Raw genomic sequence first — 19,612 nt, 5'->3', positions numbered from 1 at the left:
CAGGTCTTTGGAGGATCACAGAATTGGAGACTTCTGTAACAAACAGAGCTTCTACTTATAAAATGAAACTGCCTGAATATACAGAAAGCTGGAGCTCACATGGAAGTTTACAAAAGTTAATTATTAGACTAAAAAGTTCAGGCTTTGCTCAGCTGAGGGCTGCACTGGCACATTCCCAGGAAGCCAAAAGCTGTACGTGACTGGGAGAAAATAAGGTACACTGCAGCCTGTGTCACAGAATATGGGTGAGAAGTCTGAAATGTGCTCCAGGCAAACAGCAGTGCACAACTGCTCTTCACCACAAACCTGTATAGAAGTTTCTAACCTGTATAGAAGTTTTAATTGCTAAGGTCTGTGCATGTATAAATGTCATTTGCAAAAGAGCTCTATATATAAAATTGACAATCATAGAATCATAGAATATCCTGCATGGAAGAGACCTACAAGGATCATGGAAGTCAAACTCCTGGCCCAGAACAGGACACCCCCAAGCATCCCACCATTTATCTGAGAGCATTGTACAAATGCTCCTTCAACTGTCAGGCTTGGTGCTGCGATCACTTCTCTGGGGAGCCTGTTCCAGTGCCAAACCATCTTCTAAGTGAAGAGTCTTTTTCTAATATCCAACCCAAACCTCTCCTGACACAACTTCAGGCCATTCCCTTGGGTCCAGTCACTGGTCACAAGAGAAAAGAGATCAGTGTCTGCCCCTTCTCCTCCCCTCCCAAAGAAGTTGCAACTGCAATGAAGTCTCCCCTCAGTCTCCTCCAGACTGGACAGACCGAGTGTCCTCAGACATTCTTCATATGGATTCCCCTCTAGACCCTTCACCATCCTTCTTGCCCTCCTTTGGATTCTCCTGATTAGCTTAATGTCTTTCTTACATTTTGGCATCCAAAACTGCCCACAATATTCAAGGTGAGGACAAGCCCTCCCTTGCCCAGCTGGTGATGCTGTGTCTGATGCCCCCCAGGACATGGGTGGCCCTCCTGGGTGCCAGGGCACTGCTGGCTCACAGTCAGCTTGCCATCAATCACAACTACCAGGTCTCTTTCCACAGCACTGCTTTCCAGCCTCTCATTCCCCAGTCTATACACACAACCAGGCTTGCCCCATGCCAGGTGCAGAATCCCCAATGTGTTCTTGTTAAACTTCAAGTGGTTGGTGATTGCCCATCTCTCTAATCTGTCAAGGGCTCTCTGCAGGGCCTCTTTCTGCCCTTGAAGCAATCAACAGATACTCCCAATTTAGTATTTTTAGAAAATTCATTTAATATTTTTTCAATCCTGCATTCAAGTTGTTTATGAAGATGTTGAAGAATGCTGGGCCTAAAATGAAGCCCTGGAGAATTCCACTAGTGACCTGTCTGATGTAATCCCATTTACTACAACCCTTTGTACTTAAGATGGATTGGTAGAAGTAATTTTGAAAATTTACTCCAATTTTATTAATGAAAAATTTCAGACACAAATGGTTGTTTAGAAGATGTCAGTTTAAGAACAAAGAACTTGAACTCATTTTTCAGAAACTGCTAAGCATATGCCTTCCAGCTTCTCTTTAGAAAGATTTCATGCTGACTATCAAAATCAAGCCATTGAATTCAGACAGTTTTGGTCACTCAGTAATGTCAAGCTGCTTTAAGCTCTACACCATGACTGATACCTGTAGGGCAAACTTAGGAGTACATGAAAACCAGTGCACCCACAGCTGCTTTGTTTGCCAATCTGCCTCCAGGGTCCTGCCATAGGCAATCTCTCTGTTCTACACAATGATGCCAGCTTAAACACAGCTGACCTCCTCCCTCATCAACACACCACTGTCCTGCCATGCCACCCTGCCTTGTGCAGGTGCTCCTTCTGCCAGGCTGGGAAGCAGGTTAGGGAAGGGATCCAGCCAGGATTTCATCATGCAGCACAGGCAGCTGCCTGCACAGACACATTAAATGAAGTGGCACGGAGGCAGGAATGAAAGTTGTGGGAGAGGTTGTGGAGAAGCTGTTCCAGAAATCTTCCTCCCCACTCCCTTCTGCTTTTCTCACTTTCTGCCAGCCTTGCCCATGGCACCACTTGGGCCCTTCCTGCCTGAAGCTGTGCTCCAAAGCCAGGAGAAGCTGCAGGCACAGATCTGGAGAGCAGCTCTGGCTAGAGCAGCACAGCTGGAGCTGAAGCCATGGCTTGAAGAAGGAATAGCAGCATCTGCTGAAGCACCAGTGGTTGTGAACAATCTCTCAACTGTTTGGAGGGGCGTGGGGGGATAACCCAAACCAAAGCCCTAGAGTAAAACAAAAAAATAATTCATTCTTCACAGGGCTTACTTTATGCACCTATTTGCCACCTAGAGTATTTCAGAATTCACCGGGGAAATGGCACGCACATTTTTCTCTGCAGGCAACGTAACTTCAGCATGGACAAAACAGTACATTTCATTGAATTGTGGCAGAGAATCTTGAAAAGCCACAAACCTCCTCACAACATTGCCTTACATGATTTAATTGTTAATGAAATCAAATGTAAACAACCTCACTGGAGTGTGTCTCATTTTCTGAGCAATTAATGGCTGTCACAATACATAAAATGACACTCTTTGCCTTCCAGTCTAGTGTTGATCCTACTTTTCACTTCCTGGTTTGACCAGCTGAGCTCTCATAGCCCATACTGCTGCTACCTCAACAGGTGGAAGTAGTTGTTAACTGCTTTAAAATATCCTTTTCTTTCCTAGGAACACCTCTTCATAATTAAAAAAAAAACCCAAAAATCAGTGGTTTAAATGGAGCTACAAAATAAGATCAGGCTAGATGCATATGTAAAAGATGATGATTGCACTGCAAATGGTGATTATTATGAATAATCTCTTTTTGTTATTTCTCTTTTTCTGAAATGCATACATTTTGTTGGTAATCTGTCATATTGCATTCTGGGAAGAAGGCAGATCTTTTTTAATCAGTAATTGTCTCGGATATGTTATTTAACTACTAAAGCTGACCAATTCTGTTTTATTGCCCTTCAAAAAATAAACTGGCAATCTTAAAGGTAATTGCAGAAGGAAGAATACTACCATAAACTGAAAATACAAACATTGTCCAAAAAATTAAAAGACAAGCTTAATGCGCACAAAACTTTACAGGTTTCCATCACAGGCTCTCCCACCCAAACATTTCTACTGTTCTCAATAGTAAAAATTCTCTGTTTGTACTTAAGAAAAACATAATTATTATCCATCTTATCTCTAGATCCCTAGAGTGCTGCATTAGAGGGCACAAGAAGGATTCAAAGTTAACTATGATTTCAAATCTCAATACTGATAATGCTAATATATTTCATTTCTCTAACAGGTTACATAAACATGATGCAAGAATAAAAAAAAATCCTTTTGACAAAATCGGGGTTTAAAAATAAAAACGTCTATAAATGTCTGCTCTTGGTTGCTACACTGTATTATCTCTGCTATGAAGATTTCAGCAGATTAGAATCAGTTTCCCAGGTCACAAGATCAGCCTTTGAATCTGCATTTGGTCACAGAAACCTGCCTTATTTGGGGTTATTTCCAAGCCAATGGCTCTAGATACATTTCCGTTTGGCTCAGGATAACTGAACCCTCACCTATCATTCTGAAAGTTCTTTTTCAGAATAGCAATACTCCATTAAGAAGCCCCTGTAACAGCCAAACTTACTTCTTAACAAACCCATACATCACTACTTTTCTTCATCACAGTTTTAGACATTTTCTGCACATTTTCCCTGTCCCCACTTCCCCCCAAAATACTCCTTTGTTCCCAGACCATCCCTCAGAACATGAAGCTGTTTGCATGACACATTGTTATCTTGTTATAAACAACTGTGGGAGGTTCAGGCTGACACCCAATATAAACTTTTCACAATACGACTGGTGCCAAGGAATTGCCCTGTTCCCTGCCAACTGTAGTTACACAATAACAAAGACAATCTGATTTGAAGAGATGCTGAAGACTCAGAATTACGGCACAAATCAGAAAGAGTTACAGATTCTCAGCTGTTCTCAGGGCGGGAAAACGTCCTCAAGTATCAAAATATCTGCATCAGCTCAGGTTTCCCATCGTACAAGTAATAATCTGTACAGCCATGAAGTCACCATACACCTCCTCAAAACAAATGAAAACAACTGTTCAGATAAGCCTTCTAAGTCAATATTGGTCCAAATGCACTACACAGAGCTTCTTATGCATGCCACCTCTGCCAGTTTTCACTGGGGAAAACTGAGCCACTAAGTGATGTGGTAAGCTCAGGTGTTGCAACACTACCCACCCCACATATCTTCTGGCTCCCACTCCCAGCTCCCAGACTGTGTCTGTTTATTGAAACAATTAGTCACTGTAAGCCAGCTGGACTGCAAGCACCTTTAACATTCAAAAAATCGAAAAAATGTATGAAATTCTCAGGGCAGGTTCTAGCGAGCAGAAAAGAGAAAGTGCATCCAGCCTGATCAGGCCTTCTCTCAGCCAAACGTAACAAGTAATTGTCACTTTTTAAGGCACAAATCTTTGCAAAACACATAGTCATGAAGGGGCTCACAAGAAAAAAACTCATTCTGAAAAACATACTTATCACAATGACACAAAATGAACACTAGGAGGAAATATTAGCTGAAAAGAAAAATGAAAGCAAGGTGGAACTGTTTTCTGAGTTTCAACACCTCCTTAGTGATGGTAAAATGTCCCTAGGAATTTGTGTCCTTCAGAGCAAAGTCTTAAGGTTAAGCTGAAGGGCAATCAAGGCAGGCAATCCCTCTAAGGAATAAGCATCCTCAGCTTTCTGACTTGGATTTCACGCATCGTGCACAATTGCTCTTTTTCAGATTTGGGACACATCAATCCAAACCCGTGTGAACCCCAGATCTGGATACTTAACATTGAAAATGTACCTCCTGGGGCAGCAGACTGAAAAAAAAAAATATAGAATATTCATTACTTCAATTTTTGAAAGTATCAATCAAAATGTCAATTTTAAAAACCCAATTGGTACCTTGTAATCCCTCCTCAAATCTGTAAATTTCAGAATATTTTCCCCTCTTCATTTTAATTAGTTCAGATCAGTTTGCTGATCCAGCTCATATTGTGTCCCTGCAAATGTCTGCAGTGGGGCAAGTGAACAGGCAGCACAGTGCCCCTCTGGGTAGAGAGCAGAAACAGTGCAGAAGGAACAAGGAAAGGAGAACTCCTTACCCTGGTTTTTCTGCTGGAGCTTCTGTTGCTTTACCATGAAACCATGAACTGAGTTACATGTGAACATTTACATAAGTATCCAGCACAGGCTTATTTGAATAATTACTACTCAGTGTAAGCAAGGGTTGCAAAATGTACTCTTGTACTGCCTTTTTGTCCCACATCTAAGGTTGCAAATTCAAACTCAAAAAAATAAAATACAACTGTTATTAATCCCTGTTCAAAAGGTAAATTTCACAGAAATACAAATACAAAAGAAATATACTTTAGCAAAAAATCTGTCATAATTTAAAAATTCAAGTTCAGGGGAAAATACTGTAATAATATACAAAATGTATCATATCCAGAAAAAGGAGAAGTAAAAAACATTAGGAAATATTTAGATTTACTTTTTTCCTTTTTTTTTTTTTAACCGCAAACACTCAGAAACCCCTTCCATCATATGCAAGTTTTTGGGTTTTTTTTTAACTGTGAGAAATTTAATTTGGGGGGACTACTTTCTAAGAGATTTCAAAATTATAGCCAAAGATTTGCAAAAGCTTAGTTTCTCTTTGAAAATCAGCCAAACGATAAATGGCTAATTTTATATACACAATCAAACCCTGTGAAAATAAAATTCATATTTATCTGTATGAAATTTAGGTTTAAAAGTAAACAGGCTAAGGGGTAACTCTGTGACAACTCTGACTGGAGATTCAGAGACCATGTGATACTGCAAAATATCCTTTATTCAGCTGAAAGGTACTCATGTACACACACAGAAGGAGCATTTTATCACAATCAGAACCAGTTTTCCCAAATTTCTTAGAAACAGGCTCACTACATTTTACAAAATACATCATTTGTTTCCTTTTGGCATTCTAACTTAGGTAGCTGGGGTAAGCAAAGAAAACGATGACAACTGATGGTCCCTCTTAGGGTCAGCTGGCATTGAGGTGGTTTATCACACCAAACTGGAGCCTCAGCTCATCAACCAGTGCAAAAGGGAAATGCACCCCAGAGAGTACACAGAACAGCTCAGGGAAAATGGTAAGAGCACCAAAAGGGTTTCTTTTCCCCTTAGAACGATGATTTAGTAGAACAGGCATGTACACGTCTCCAAATCATTTATAAACTCAGCTGTTGCTCCTTACTGGGATTGCCTGCAAACCGTACACTCCAGTTACTAAGTTATCCTTTCACAGCTTTAGGGGGCACCTTCTTCACAACTAAATTATTCAGGAAATTTATGAAACAAAAATTACATTATTACCATCTGTGATGAAGGAAATATGTTGACATGGGCATTTTTAACTTGAAATTATTTAGTACAAAGTTTGAGTTGGCAGCACGATAAGATGCCATACAAAAGATGGACTGATCAATTTTCACTATACTCATCAACTTCTTATATTTTTATTCATTCCTCTAGAACTGAGTACTTGTAGTTTTCTTATTTTTCCCCACACAAAAACTTTGCAATATTTATAAACTTGCATTGACTATTTTGCCTTCAGTTTATTCAGACCAAAAACCTCTATCATTTGTAATGTTCTCTGCTGCAAGACAATAAATCTGAAAGTTAGTTTGGGACATGGGAAAGCAAGGCACAAAAAAAAGATTTTGAAACTTCAGAATTTGATATTAACCCTTAAAAGGGAGACAGCAGATTTTCCCAAGTCCAGGCTTCATAGCTCAGATTTATTTTTATTCTAAATACCATGTATAAAGCAGAGTGAAAATGGCAAACAATTTTCTGTTAGCACCATAGAGGGCAAAACCTGCTGGATGACATCACCAGGACTTCAGGATGCTGCAAGAGGTTTTACTGTAGCTGGCAAGATGAGGCAGAGCATAAAGAGATCTACTTAATTCACTTGTGCAGCATAAAGGTCTGGTGAAGGATACTGCACAAATACAACTGACCCTCACCTGACAGAGAAAAGCTAAAAGACAAAGTAAGAACAGGAAGGGAAGGGCAGGGTCTGAACTGGGAAGAGACATGTGGTGTACTTACCGGTCCCTTTCACAGGTTTAGGTACCTTTGAAAGGAAACAATCTGCTTTATTCTGGCAAGTGTTTCCAAAACAAGGTCAGAGAGGGACACGGAAGGACTAACTCCATACTGGCATGGCATTGGAGTTAGTGGTTTGGAGGGGCAGAAGCACCTAAAGAGCAGAGTGTATATGCTTCACTTCAGCATAGGCCAAGGCTACCCCACCACTACCCCACTGGCTGGACATTCAGTAAAGCAGAGCGCTGCCTCAGCCTTTTTCCAAAAATCCCCTGCTGATAAGAAGGAAAGAGAAACAGTTAACACCCATTTTCTAAAGAAGTAGGCAAAGATGAGATTGGCAAACAAAATGGGTGATGCTTATGCAAAAGATTTTCCTACTTCTCCAGGAAGTTGAAGATTTAGAGGGCAGAAAAATAAAAGCTCTATTAAATCAGAGGTTGAACCTAACTCTGTTAAGGAATCCTAAAGCTCACTATCAAGTAGGACAATTGCTTTTGTACACAAAACTACAAGCATGAGAAAAACCAAATCAAATCTATAGGAAAGAAAAATATTAAAAGAAAATAGGTCAACAGTGCCTGAGGGTATCTTTCTTTTCAACTACCATAAAGGAGTCAACTTAATTAACTTTCTTCACAATTTGAACTTGTATTCTCAAATGTTATACAATCTCAGGTGAGCGTGTGATATATTATACCAAAAAGAAGCTCAATTTATTTCAGTAGTCAAGACACATTTTTGACATGGTCTAACTAAAATACTGAAATACATACAAATTATGACTGTCTTTATGCACAGGGAATGACTAACACTTCCTCAAGTTATTTCTCTTTCCAAACATTCCGAAATCTTTTTTCCTAAACAACTGCTTGTTCTCCACATGCTAGACTATGTGGAAGCTACACAGTAAGAAGTGCTTCAACAAACATGAGAACTTCTGCTGAAGACAAAGTTGAGAAGTTGACTCAGATGATAAACTATGGGGCCATCTCTCATGTTGACTAATGGATGTATTTATCTTCAAAGTCTTTATTTTGAGGTAGTGTTATAAGGTCACTTGATAAATGTTGCTTTTTCACACCTACTTAGTCCCACCTGACCGGTCTCAGTAGGTGTGAAAAAGCAACATTTATCTATATCTAAACAATATATCTAAATTTACAGGTGAGAACTTCCTTCTGCACAGGAAAAACCCAAGGCAGTGAGTGGGGAACAGAAAATATCCAAGTTCCATTTGTCACGTTTTCCCCATGTTGTTTTCACTAGGACACATCACCTCCATTACAGAACAAGCTAGAGATGGAACACAAAACAAACCATTTACATTTCAGCTGAGATGGTGTACTGCCCTTCCCATGCACGGCAAAGCAGTGGTGTTGGCAAGGTCAGCCTGCTTATCTTGTGATTCCAGACTCTCTTACCCTGTTATGTTGGATAGGTGTGCTTATTTTGGCTGGGGTAGAGTTAACTTTCTTCACAGAGGCTAATATGGAGCTGTGTTTTGAAACTGTGTTGATCACAGTGTTGATAATATAGAGATGGCTTTGTTATTGCTGGGCAGTGTTTGCACAGAGCCAGGACCTTTTTGTACTTCACAAAAGTGCTTTTTGTACTGCCACACTGGCAAGGAGACTGGGAATGCATGGGAAATTAGGAGAAGACACAGCTGGGACAGGTGACCCAAACTGACCAAAGGGATGTTCCAGACCATACGACATCACCTCAGTATATAAAGTGGGGGGAAGAAGGAGGAAGGGGAGACATTTGGAATTATGACATTTGTCTTCCCAAGAAACTGCTTTGCATGATGTAGACCTGCTTTCCTGGGAATGGCTGAACACCTGTCTACCCACAGGAAGTAGTAAAAGAAATCCTTGCTTTTACTTGCATTTCAGCCACTTGCTAATAAAGACTCCCCATACAGGACTGAAAAGCCAGGCTGTGACCTTGAAGAGTTTCTTCTTCAATAGAGTGCACCCTAAGCAACAAGCAATGCCAAAGGACTTGAGCTTCATTCACGTCAATATATGAGTATTAATTCAGGGGAAAAGTTTTTCACTGAATCTGAAAATAAACACAACTGACGTATGGCTGTGGTCTCGTGTTTTCCCTTTCCTCTGGTTAATGCAAGGTAGTATTTGCTAGAGTGAGCATCTCTAGCAAAGCAGCTTGTTATCTCTGCTCTCCTTGATATCAGATCTCAGATGTGTTCAGGTGTTTCAACTGTTGCAAGTTAAACAGGGAATTGGACTTGCACTTGTCAGGTGTCACAAGACATTTATGGTCTTAAGGAACAGCATTCAGCTCAAACTCTTTGAGACATCATGCAACACAGTCATTTACGCTACACGGGATCTTACTCCACTCTGCTTATCTATGGTGAGACACAAGGATATTGGAGAATCAATCAAACATCATCACAACTTGGGCTACCATAATCCAGTCTCGTTGAGGTCAAAATCACAAGAATTCAAGTTAAGGCACTGCAAAGGTAAGATTTATGGTTAGGTCTCAGCTTTTCATGGGGAGTGCCTGCATCATACTGACTTTCAGAGTTAGTTTCAAGTTAAGAGATCCAGAAAAAAAACTAAACCAAATTGAGGGAATTTTGCTGCTTGCCCATGACTTGTACTTTTTCCTCAGAAAGCTGTCATCCCCTTCATGGTGGGAGAGAGTGCCTTGGTGGGAAGAGAAAGCTGCTGTGGTGGCAAAGAGGCTGCCTGCAGCCCCTGACACAGAGCAATGGCCCTACTCCCACTGCTCTCACACTCCACAGCCTTTCACCATGCTATTCTCTCACACTCCCTGCTGATAAAACAGACCCTCACAGTTCATCTGACACTCTGGAGCTGTAAATAGGTCTCCTTCCAACAACTGAACCTGTTATATTCAAGGACCACTGAGGATGACTGATTGCCAGCCTGCAGCTCTGAGGAGGAGATGGTCCTCATGGCTTACCACGACAAAGCAAACTGAAACAGTCCAGCCAGCCATGGGCTGAATGAAACAGCAAGATCACATGTGGCTACACAACTGAACATGTAACAGATTATGTGTAAGCAAGCTGAATTCAAGTTGCAATAGCAGTTTTGAACCAGCCACTCTTAATACTGGAGTGTTAGATCTCTTCACGTTAAAAAAAATATTATTTTAAGCATCTTCTGGATACAGATTAGGTGGAAATTTTAATTTCAAAAGATCCCAAAGTATATGTAAAATTATCAGTTTAGGGGATCTCTCGTGGGACAGAAAAAGGCCCATTCAGCTCAACTCACTTTGCACATCCCTTGAACTGGGTCACACAATTCAAAGTGGGAAAGTTGCCCCCTTCTCCTCCTCCTGCGATGGCACTGGAGACCACTGATGGGGTCTGCAACTTCAGCTGGGAAGAGATGCTCAGAATAAGGGTGGGGAGGCAGGGAAAACACACACAGTTTTGGGTTTTTTCTGCCAGGATATGGAGCTTGCCCTGTGATATAGGACATCCTGTAATTCACAGGACAAGTAGCAACCTTGAATATATTAATATACTTATTATACTTATCTCACCTACCCTGTAAGCTTGCACAGTGAATCGGACAAGATTTGTTCACAGGGCTGCCTAGGACAGATTTACAATGTTCAGCTAAAATGAAGGTCCAGATATCACCTGGGTTTGATGGTGAGTTATGTGGCTATCCTGTGGAGGGAAAAAACCCCAAAACCCAAAAAGAGAGCCTTTTTTTGTTTCATAAATATAAATGGTCAGGAGTTTGTCCCAGACTAGTGTACAGTGCACACTCTGGAAGTACCCCTAGAAGGGCAGGGTCCCAGTGTTGTGGCCAGACCCTCTTTCAGAAGGAAGAATCCTGCTTCCTTTACTATCCAAAGGCATGCTTTTCTGCCCTACATTCAATTGAAAACAAGGCCTAAATCTTACAAGTTAATCAGATTGCAGCTTGTAATAGGCACAAGGCTGAACAAAACCCCTCCTCACAGGAAACTCAGCTGTGACCTACTTGAGCCTACATAAAGTTATACCCTATGTGTGGCAAACTGGTACCCATTCACATATCTGCTGATAACAGAACTGGAAATGAGAAAAAGCAGGAGTGCCAAGAAAGCTTTTGCTCAGGTCCCACATGCCTCAGCACACTACTTTCTTTTTCCTCTTTTCCTGCATTTGTTTAGTGTTGCATAGGATTTTTACCTTAAGAGCTGAAAGAGAGTAGCCCAGTTGGCAGCTTGGTGCTTTGCTTCAGCAGAGGAGCTGTGACTGCAAACATGGCCAAACACTCCTTCCCCTCACCAAAACCTGAGTGCCATAGCTGATAGGAAACAGCTCTTGTACATCAGCTGTTGGCCAGGCTCAGACTCTCCCAGAGCAACTCCTCTCTCTGCAGCAGGCTCCTGAAAACCCTGTCTCCTGCCCACCACATAAGGGCAGGACCACACCACGCTAAGCATGAGCTTTACTGAACTGCCCAGAATACGGAACAGCCGTGCAACCAAGAGGTGCCTTTTCAGCAATATCATTTCCTCCTAAATGTTTGGATATTGTCCAAACCCCAGATAACGTCTCGGTGATGTCATTCTTCCTAAGAAAGGTAAACCCTGCCCATGATAGACAGATCTACTCTCAGGAGACTTCTGTAATTCTTCCCAAGATTTCATGACCCCATCTGAACACAGTGGCCACTTCGCAGTACTTGTAAGAAATGGCTCTCTCTCCATCCCACCTCTATGCCCAGGAAATGCAAAAACTTGCTCCTGTCCCCACAAAGCACCTTCTGCAATGAGACTGTTGTCATACCAGGACATAGCTGCTTATCTATTTTTCAAGGTTTTAGCTCACATGTTGTTTTCCCTGACTCTGAATCATAGCCCGTGGGGCTGAGCCAGGCCAGAGGATGACTGAGAACTGCCAGTGCTGTAATGGCCACGGGGCAGTGCTCAGTTCCCCAGTTCCTCTTCTGCCACACCAGACAAAGAGCAGACACGTCTACCCAAACAGTCATTTCCCTCACTTGCTCACTGTTTTCTTTCCTAATGCTTTTTCCTTTAGAAAATACACTTAGAAAAACAGACCAAAAGCAGGAGAGCAGAATGCTCCTCTGCCTGATGGCTGGCAGGGCAAACTGGTGATTTGCTGCCCGAAGCAAACAGCTCCATTAACAAAAATACATTTCTTGAGACCTGACTGACCATTTGGTAAAACACTGGTGCAATTTAATGGGTTTCTGGAGAGTTGTGCCCCATTATATCAGTAATACCTCTAATGCCTAGTGCTAGCATGAAGTCCTAGCCAGGAGAAATAGGGTAAATTGGGCTGATCCCTCTGCAGTAAGGAGCAGGATGCAGCCAGTGTAGTGAGAGTCTATCCCTTGCATTTTGCATAATGGAGAAAGCTATGGGTATCAGCAGGTCATTTAATGAACTTCATCACTCTAATTTCCATGGTGCAGCAACTGACTGACCATTGTCAACACTTTCCAGACAAGGTATCAGTAATTCTGTGCAAATAGATGCATCTAGATAATAATAAAAATATATGTAGCACAAATACAAAAATATATACATCCTTCAGGAGCACATATGTAATTAGAAATATAAAAGGTCCACCACCTCAGGCTTTCTTCATCATGCCAACCTGTACTCCAGTCTGTTGGAGTACTGTTTTCCACATTTTTCAGTTTTTATAGCTCTTTATACTATTTCTGCAAGAGAGTCATTGTAGACTGCTACAACTGATTCTTTGGCATGCACAAATCTTCCTGTTTCAAAGAACAGTTCCAGGTTCAGCAGCAAGAAGGTAATAGGTTACTGAAAAAAAGTCAAACTAAGCAAAAGTAGAAAAACATCTTAGACATCAATGGTTAACAAAGGCTAAAGACTGTTTTCCATGACCTTTGCACTGACAGCAGGCAGCACAGACTTCTATTGTCTAAGAAACAGAAAATGTTTTGCATATTTGAGGTATAAATATTTGTATGAAACATACACTATTCTGCACCTTATCCTGGGCATCCAGTTTATAAGCTAACACAACACAGAGGTAATCAAATCTACAACAAGTTGCACCTATCTTTGGTGGGGGGGGAAGACTTTTCTTGACACTTCCAAGTAATTCTATTACATTAACCACTTCCCAGTTACAAGTTATCACACATCATGGTGTTTCTGAATACAATGTTGTTTCAGGGCAAGATGAAAAAATATGGAGTTAATATTGTTTTATCAGCTCTATTATTTTTCTCTCTTTTTATCTACTGTAGACAGCCTAGTGGATACACTACAATGCCAAATCCACAATGCCTACAACTAAGCTTTAAAATGTAATCTAACTTAAGACATAGTTCAAACTGCCTCACAGTAAATGGTTTTAAAATATTTCAAAGACTTAAAAAACTCTATATTAACATTAAAAAAAAGGTGGTACTCCTATAAATTTTGAAGGGCTAATAAAAGCAGGTCTGGCAGTTGATAACCAGAGTTCCTTCAAGACAGAGGTATAACTGCCAGTATGGTTTTGATATGCACACCTATGAGATTATCTTATCAAAACAAAAACCATGCCAAACATAATCATGCTGCTCTGCTTTCAGTGGTTTCAGCAGGCAAACATAGAGATCAACCATTTGGTTCAAAACAATCATAATACTCATTTAGAAATTTGGAGGAACGCATAAGGCACCCTTTCAATAAGAACTAAGTGCAGAGATAAATGTGATAATTTCATGATAAAATGTATTTCACAACAAAAAAAACCAAAAAATAAACCCCAGAGAAACATAAAGCATACCAGAGGAGAGTGTGATAGTAAATGGGCCCTTTCCTGCTGCAGTTCCCTTACAAACTATAACCACCAAATGACTGTAAGTAACTGCCTGTCTGGGAGCTACCTCCCCACCTACAAGAGCAGTACCCAGCCAACAAGACCAGGACACCTAAAGGGCCTCCTCTGCACAGGTAAAATTATCTGAGCAGCACAGCTGGTGTGCCAGAAGGAAAAAAAAAAGCACGTGCTTTCTGATAGCTCAAAATACTCTAAACATTTATGTAACAGCAGTAAGTAATAACCCATCTTCCAGTCTCTGAAGAGTTCTGAGAGACTGAACAAAACCTCATCTTCTATCAAAGGTGAGACAGTCTGAATATCAGAAACATGTACTCTAAAATAAAAACAAAAGTTCCAGAAGCAAGTACTTGCAAGACACCTTTTTGCCTGCATTTCTACTACAGTCAGTTTTTCCATCTATAAAAGTACATGTATTTGACTCATAAAATAACCCTGAGTTTTTCAGATTAGCATCTGTCATTGCAAGCAGGGAGCTCATGGCCATACCTGTACTAAAAGTTCAGTTTACAGCTCAAAGAATTACCCATTCCAACTTTTAAGGGTGTAGAAAGGAAGCCTGTGGAAAAGCACCATGCGAGTCTCGTCACCTACTGAACAAGCAGCAGGTGTGCTGTATCCAGCACAAGGCTACGTAAGAGCATTCACTGCCAACAAAGGGTAACCCATGTGGGATAGAAAGCAGGAGGAATTATTAGGATAACTGAACTCAACAGAAGGCAATTCTTCCCTTGAGACAAGGCAAAACAGTCTTAGCAAAGCACAGTGGTTGCATGGAACTCAGACGCAGAGAAGAAAGTCACATAAACAAAGAAATACTCATCGGTGTTGGCTTTCAAATGGATTTGGCAGCCTGGGCCACAACCCCTTTATATTACAGTTAGAGCAATTTTAAGCAGAGGTTTAAAAGCCGGCTTTTGTCACCGCTCCCGCTTAGGGCTGCTGTGACACCTGTGCGCCGAGGCAGCAGCCCCTCCGCTCTACCGGTGCCGCACACTCTCGGACTCGGAGCGGCGGCAGGGGGGGCTCCGTGTGCCGGCACCCCGGGCAGGTCCCCGCGGCGGGCGCGGTGCGGCTGCCAGCGCTGGGGCAGCCCCGGCGGGGCGCGCTGCACGGAGCCGCCCCGCTCCGCTCCCTCAGCGGGCACCCCCGGCTTGCCTTACCTGCCCTACCTGCGTGTCCCGGCCGCGGTCGCGGAAGGAGTCCGGGAGCCGGCGGCGTGGAGGGAGGCGGAAGGAGGGAGAGAGGGAGGGAGAGAGGCACCGCACTGCCTCGCTCCGGCCCGGGAAGGCGGCACTACCTCTTCTTCCTCCTCCTCCTCCTCCTCCTCCTCCTCCTCCTCCTCCTCCAGCCGAGGAAGCAGTGGAGACAACCGCTGCGCGGAGCGACCGCGCTTGTCTGGGCGCCCTCTGCGCCCGGGGCGGGTGCGGCACTGCGAGAAGCTGAACTGAGGTGTCCCACACCCACTAGATCCGTCGGGAGCTGCCTGGAATCCTGTCCGTGAAGTACAAGAAAAAGGCAAATTACGTAATTCGGAGCAGGTTGCAAACGCTCCCTCAAAATCTAGGTTCTTGGCCCCAGCTGGCTGTAAATTGTGTGAAAGCTGTGCTTTGACTACAGCATTTCTCTTACCAAACCACGGTGAGAATGAGTGCTCGCAGGGCTCCAGCTAGGGCCGTGGTGTGGCGGTGGGCACAGCAATCCCCATCCCGATCGGGCTGCGCACCCCGAGGCTGCTCCTCTTCAATGCCCATCTCAGATCTGCTCGTGTCCCAGTGCCCCGGGGTTACAGTGCCCTCCTTCATAATTAACCATGCCAACAGTCACATCCAGCCACCTCATACCTACAGCCAAAATAACTAAAGTGGCTTTTTGCACCCCTCAGGTGCATGTGTTGTTCAGAGTTCAGGGTCTGTACTGAAATGGCATGTAGGCTCTTTTCTTTACCTCCTTTACCTCTCTTAGCCCAGTCTAACCTATAGAAACTGTCACTGCAAAACCACACTGAAAGAAAAAGATCTTGTAAAGTTCAGTGGAAATACAACTCTCACATTTCAGTCAGCCTAGAGGAAAGCAAGCAGGTTCTATGCTGTTTGCAAGAGAATTGGTTTTTTTTTTGTGATTAGTGTGTAATAGCTGTATCAACACAGATGTCTTTCTGTTCAGCTCAGAGGAAATGACTTACCGAGCCTTTGTTTTCACTTGAGGGATTTCCTCCAACTTACTTTGGCACTGTGGCCATGTCTCCCATGCCTGTCACACTACTGCTGAGACCTGGGAGTCACAGGGCTGAATGCCATGTGTGTGGGGCCTCTCTGTTTTAAATACATGGGCAGTCTGCCTGCAGCCACTTTATGATGACTAGTACCACCAGCCCATGTCACCACTCCCACTTCCCTCCATATCCACGCATTTGTGGTAGCACACACTCAGGCACCCATTCAGACACCTTTACCCACTGCCACTGATGTGGTCAGTTTTGCAAACAGGCAACTATTGCTTCATTTTTCAAGCAATGGCAGCTACAGCTTTCCTCACCCCCTCTGCTGCTGCTGTGGCACAAGGAAAGGGCAATAAAACCACACAGTTGTTTAAAGGAGGAACTTGAAATAGCTTTGCCCCATATAGTGCCCTTTCTGATGTCTAGAAAGAAGTGGCATCTAGCAGAGAGCTAGATTGTGTGTTATGCTACACTGTGACTTAACCAGCAGCAGCTACATTACTCCTGAGACTTCACTCCAGAGCCTCAGCAGAAGCAAAGGGACAGCAGGGCATATCTCTGTGGTTCAAAGCATGTGGCCATTGCTGTGCTGAAGTTGTTCTTCTTACAACTATTGATCAGGGGTTAACTACTTTGATGTTGATCAGACAACTGACAGAGCATTTGTGGTGGATGTGTGGAGCACAAACTTGCTGGAGTTTGCAGTTCTCAGTTCCCTTCCTGTGTTCTTCTACTGCAATGGCAGACAAAGGACATCATAAGGATGGTGGAATCAAAGCAACTACAGGATGGCGCTGCTTCTCAGGATTTTGCTCTGCTAATAAGGAAAGAGTAGTGGAGAAGAGTCCTTGTAGCAAAGTCTCAAGGCAGAAGTCTCACTTTGGGAAAGACTGAGACTTATGAAATTTCAGGCCCACATGTAGTATAAAGTACCAAAGAGAGAAAGACAAATACACAAGCTGGATGGCAACTTTAATAGACCACCTTTTCCAGCAGTTTTTCACCTATTGATGCTTCATCATCTCATGGATCCTGCCCATTTTCTCTTTGAAGCCAGTGTTGTTCTTTTGGGTGTGCTCTTAGGTTCAAAAAGTCATTCTGTAATATTTTTGATCAGAGAGAGGCATCTCTACCAGTCCCTCAATCACAGAGAGGCTCTTTTTCCTTTTCCTTTACATGCCTGTCAAATCCTCTTTGTCCATTTCTCAGAGGATTCTGTCAGTTTAGTCACTGAGCATTTTCTCTGTTTATTTCTCTTCCCTCACTTGCTGTGCACAGAGATAACACTCTTAAGAGGGAACCCTGTGAATGAGAGAAAAATTGCAGTCATTCTACATTATCTGGTTTCCCTATCAGCAAATGCGCTGGTTTTTCTTTCTCCATAACTTTGGCCCAGTTTTGAGAGATTTTGGGAGTGATAATTCCATTGTACCACAGAAAGTAACTAAACAGTGGAGTGTAATAGAGACCTACTATAAAATCCTCTTTCTTGCAGTAAATATTGTTGTCTTGATACAATGCCAGCCACTGGGTTGTGTTTTGTTGTAGTAAATGTGAGGGTGTATCCTAGCTGTGCCACAGTTTTGAGGAGACATACATTGTGTCAAGAAGCAAAAGCATCATATCAACATAGCAACAGGTTGGCACATTGGTGCAGGGTACTATGAGCTGTGTCATGTCTGGTACAATGTCTCTGTTACAGACAAATGCCACCCTAGGGAAAGGTGCTTGTCCAATGGGGTTATGGAACAGATCATGTTGAGTGTGATCACAAGGCACATACAGGGCAACCAGGGGATCAGGCCCAGCCACACAGGTTTAGGAAGGGCAGGTCCTGCCTGACCAACCTGGTCTCCCTTTTATGGCCAGGTGATCACCAGGCAGATGAGAAGGGCTGTGGATGTAGTCTGCCTGGACTTCAGCAAAGCCTTTGATACTGTCTCCCATGGCATCCTCCAGGAAAAGTAGGCAGCTGATGGCTGATGGATGGGTGCATTCTTTGTCAAAAACTGTATGGACAGCTGGACCCAGAGAGTGAATGGTGTCATATCCAGCTAGTGGCAGTCCTTAATGGTGTTTACCAGGGCTCAATATTGGGCCCAGTCCTGTTCCATACCTTTATCAGTAATCTGGATGAGGGAATCAAGTGCACCCTCAGCAAACGCATGGATGACACCAAACTAGGTAGCAGTTGATCTGCTGGAGGACAGGAAGGCTCTGCAGAGGGATCTGGACAGACTGGATCAATGGGCTAGGACCAGCAGTGTGAGATTCAACAAGGCCAAGTGGTAGATGGAGCATCTGGGTCACAGCAACAGTGACCCCTGCAGTGCTGCAGGCTGCGGGAAGAGTGTCTGGAAAGCTGCCCAGCAGAAAAGGATCTGGGAGTACTGGTCAGCAGGAGCTGAACATGAGCCAGATGTGCCCAGGTGGCCAAGAAGGCCAATGGCACCCTGGCCTGTATCAGCAGTAGAGTGGCCAGCAGGACCAGAGCAGTGATTGTCCCCCTGAACTGGTGAGGCTGCACCTCAAATCCTCTGTCTGGTTCAGGCCCCTCACTGCAAGAAGGACATTGAGGTGCTGCAGTGAGTCCAGAGAAGGGCAATGGTAGTAAAGGGTCTGGAGCACAATTCCTGTGAGTAGGGGCTGAAGGAGCTGGTGGTGTTTAGCCTGAAGAAAAGGAGGCTCGGGGTGGACCTTATTGCCCCCTACAACTACCTGGAAGAAGGTTGTAGTTGAGTAGGGATTGGTCTTTTCTCCTAGGTAACAAGTGGCAGGATGAGAGGACATAACCTCAAGTTATGCCAGAGGAGGTTCAGGCTGGACATTAGGAGGAATTTTGTCACTGAAAGGGTGGTCAGTTATCGGAATGGGTTGTCCATGTAGGAGGTAGAGTCACCATCCCTGGAGGTGCTCAAGAAATGACTGTTTGTGGCACTTGATGCCATGGTCTAGTTGACAGGGTGGTGATTGGTCAAAGATTGAACTTGATCTCAGAGGTCTTTTCCTAAATAATTCTGTGATTCTTTGATTTACAACATATTGTAGTCACAACAGGAAGATACAGCCAAAATACCAAGGAGTTTTGAAAGCACTCTGGAATACAGGGAATCTGGGTTTTTACCCACTGCTTTAGAATATTATAGCATTTTTCATTATAAATATTGCCCAGCACAACATGAAAGATCTGTGCACAAGCTATGTGCACAAACAAAACATATAACCACAGAACAAAATATTTGTTCTGCTATGTGGTTATAATCTAGATTTATTGAGCAGCAATTATCTGTATGTATCACTTGTCCTTTCCTTGATCACCATCTCCTCTGAAAAGCCCCCTCTAGGAACTTCACTTTCTGGACT

At 43.1% G+C, this 19,612-nt stretch overlaps 1 protein-coding gene across 3 annotated transcripts in view; it reads right to left on the bottom strand.

Moving 5' to 3' along the window:
• Positions 1-15,356, bottom strand: part of TEC (tec protein tyrosine kinase) — a 44,081-nt gene extending 28,725 nt beyond the window's left edge. For 2 of the 3 annotated variants that reach the window (XM_059844878.1, XM_059844880.1), the window contains exon 1: positions 15,192-15,349. The gene's annotated coding sequence lies outside the window, so the exon portion shown is untranslated. Of the gene's footprint in view, positions 1-15,191 lie in introns of all 3 variants that reach the window. The other variant, XM_059844879.1, reaches the window with a different exon arrangement.
• Positions 15,357-19,612: the final 4,256 nt, after the last annotated feature.

Source organism: Haemorhous mexicanus, chromosome 4 (genome assembly GCF_027477595.1).
Source record: "Haemorhous mexicanus isolate bHaeMex1 chromosome 4, bHaeMex1.pri, whole genome shotgun sequence".
In the NCBI taxonomy this organism is placed as follows: Eukaryota; Metazoa; Chordata; class Aves; order Passeriformes; family Fringillidae; genus Haemorhous; species Haemorhous mexicanus.
The sequence above is the reverse complement of the archived record's forward strand: the minus strand, read 5'-3'. Positions and strand labels throughout refer to the sequence as shown.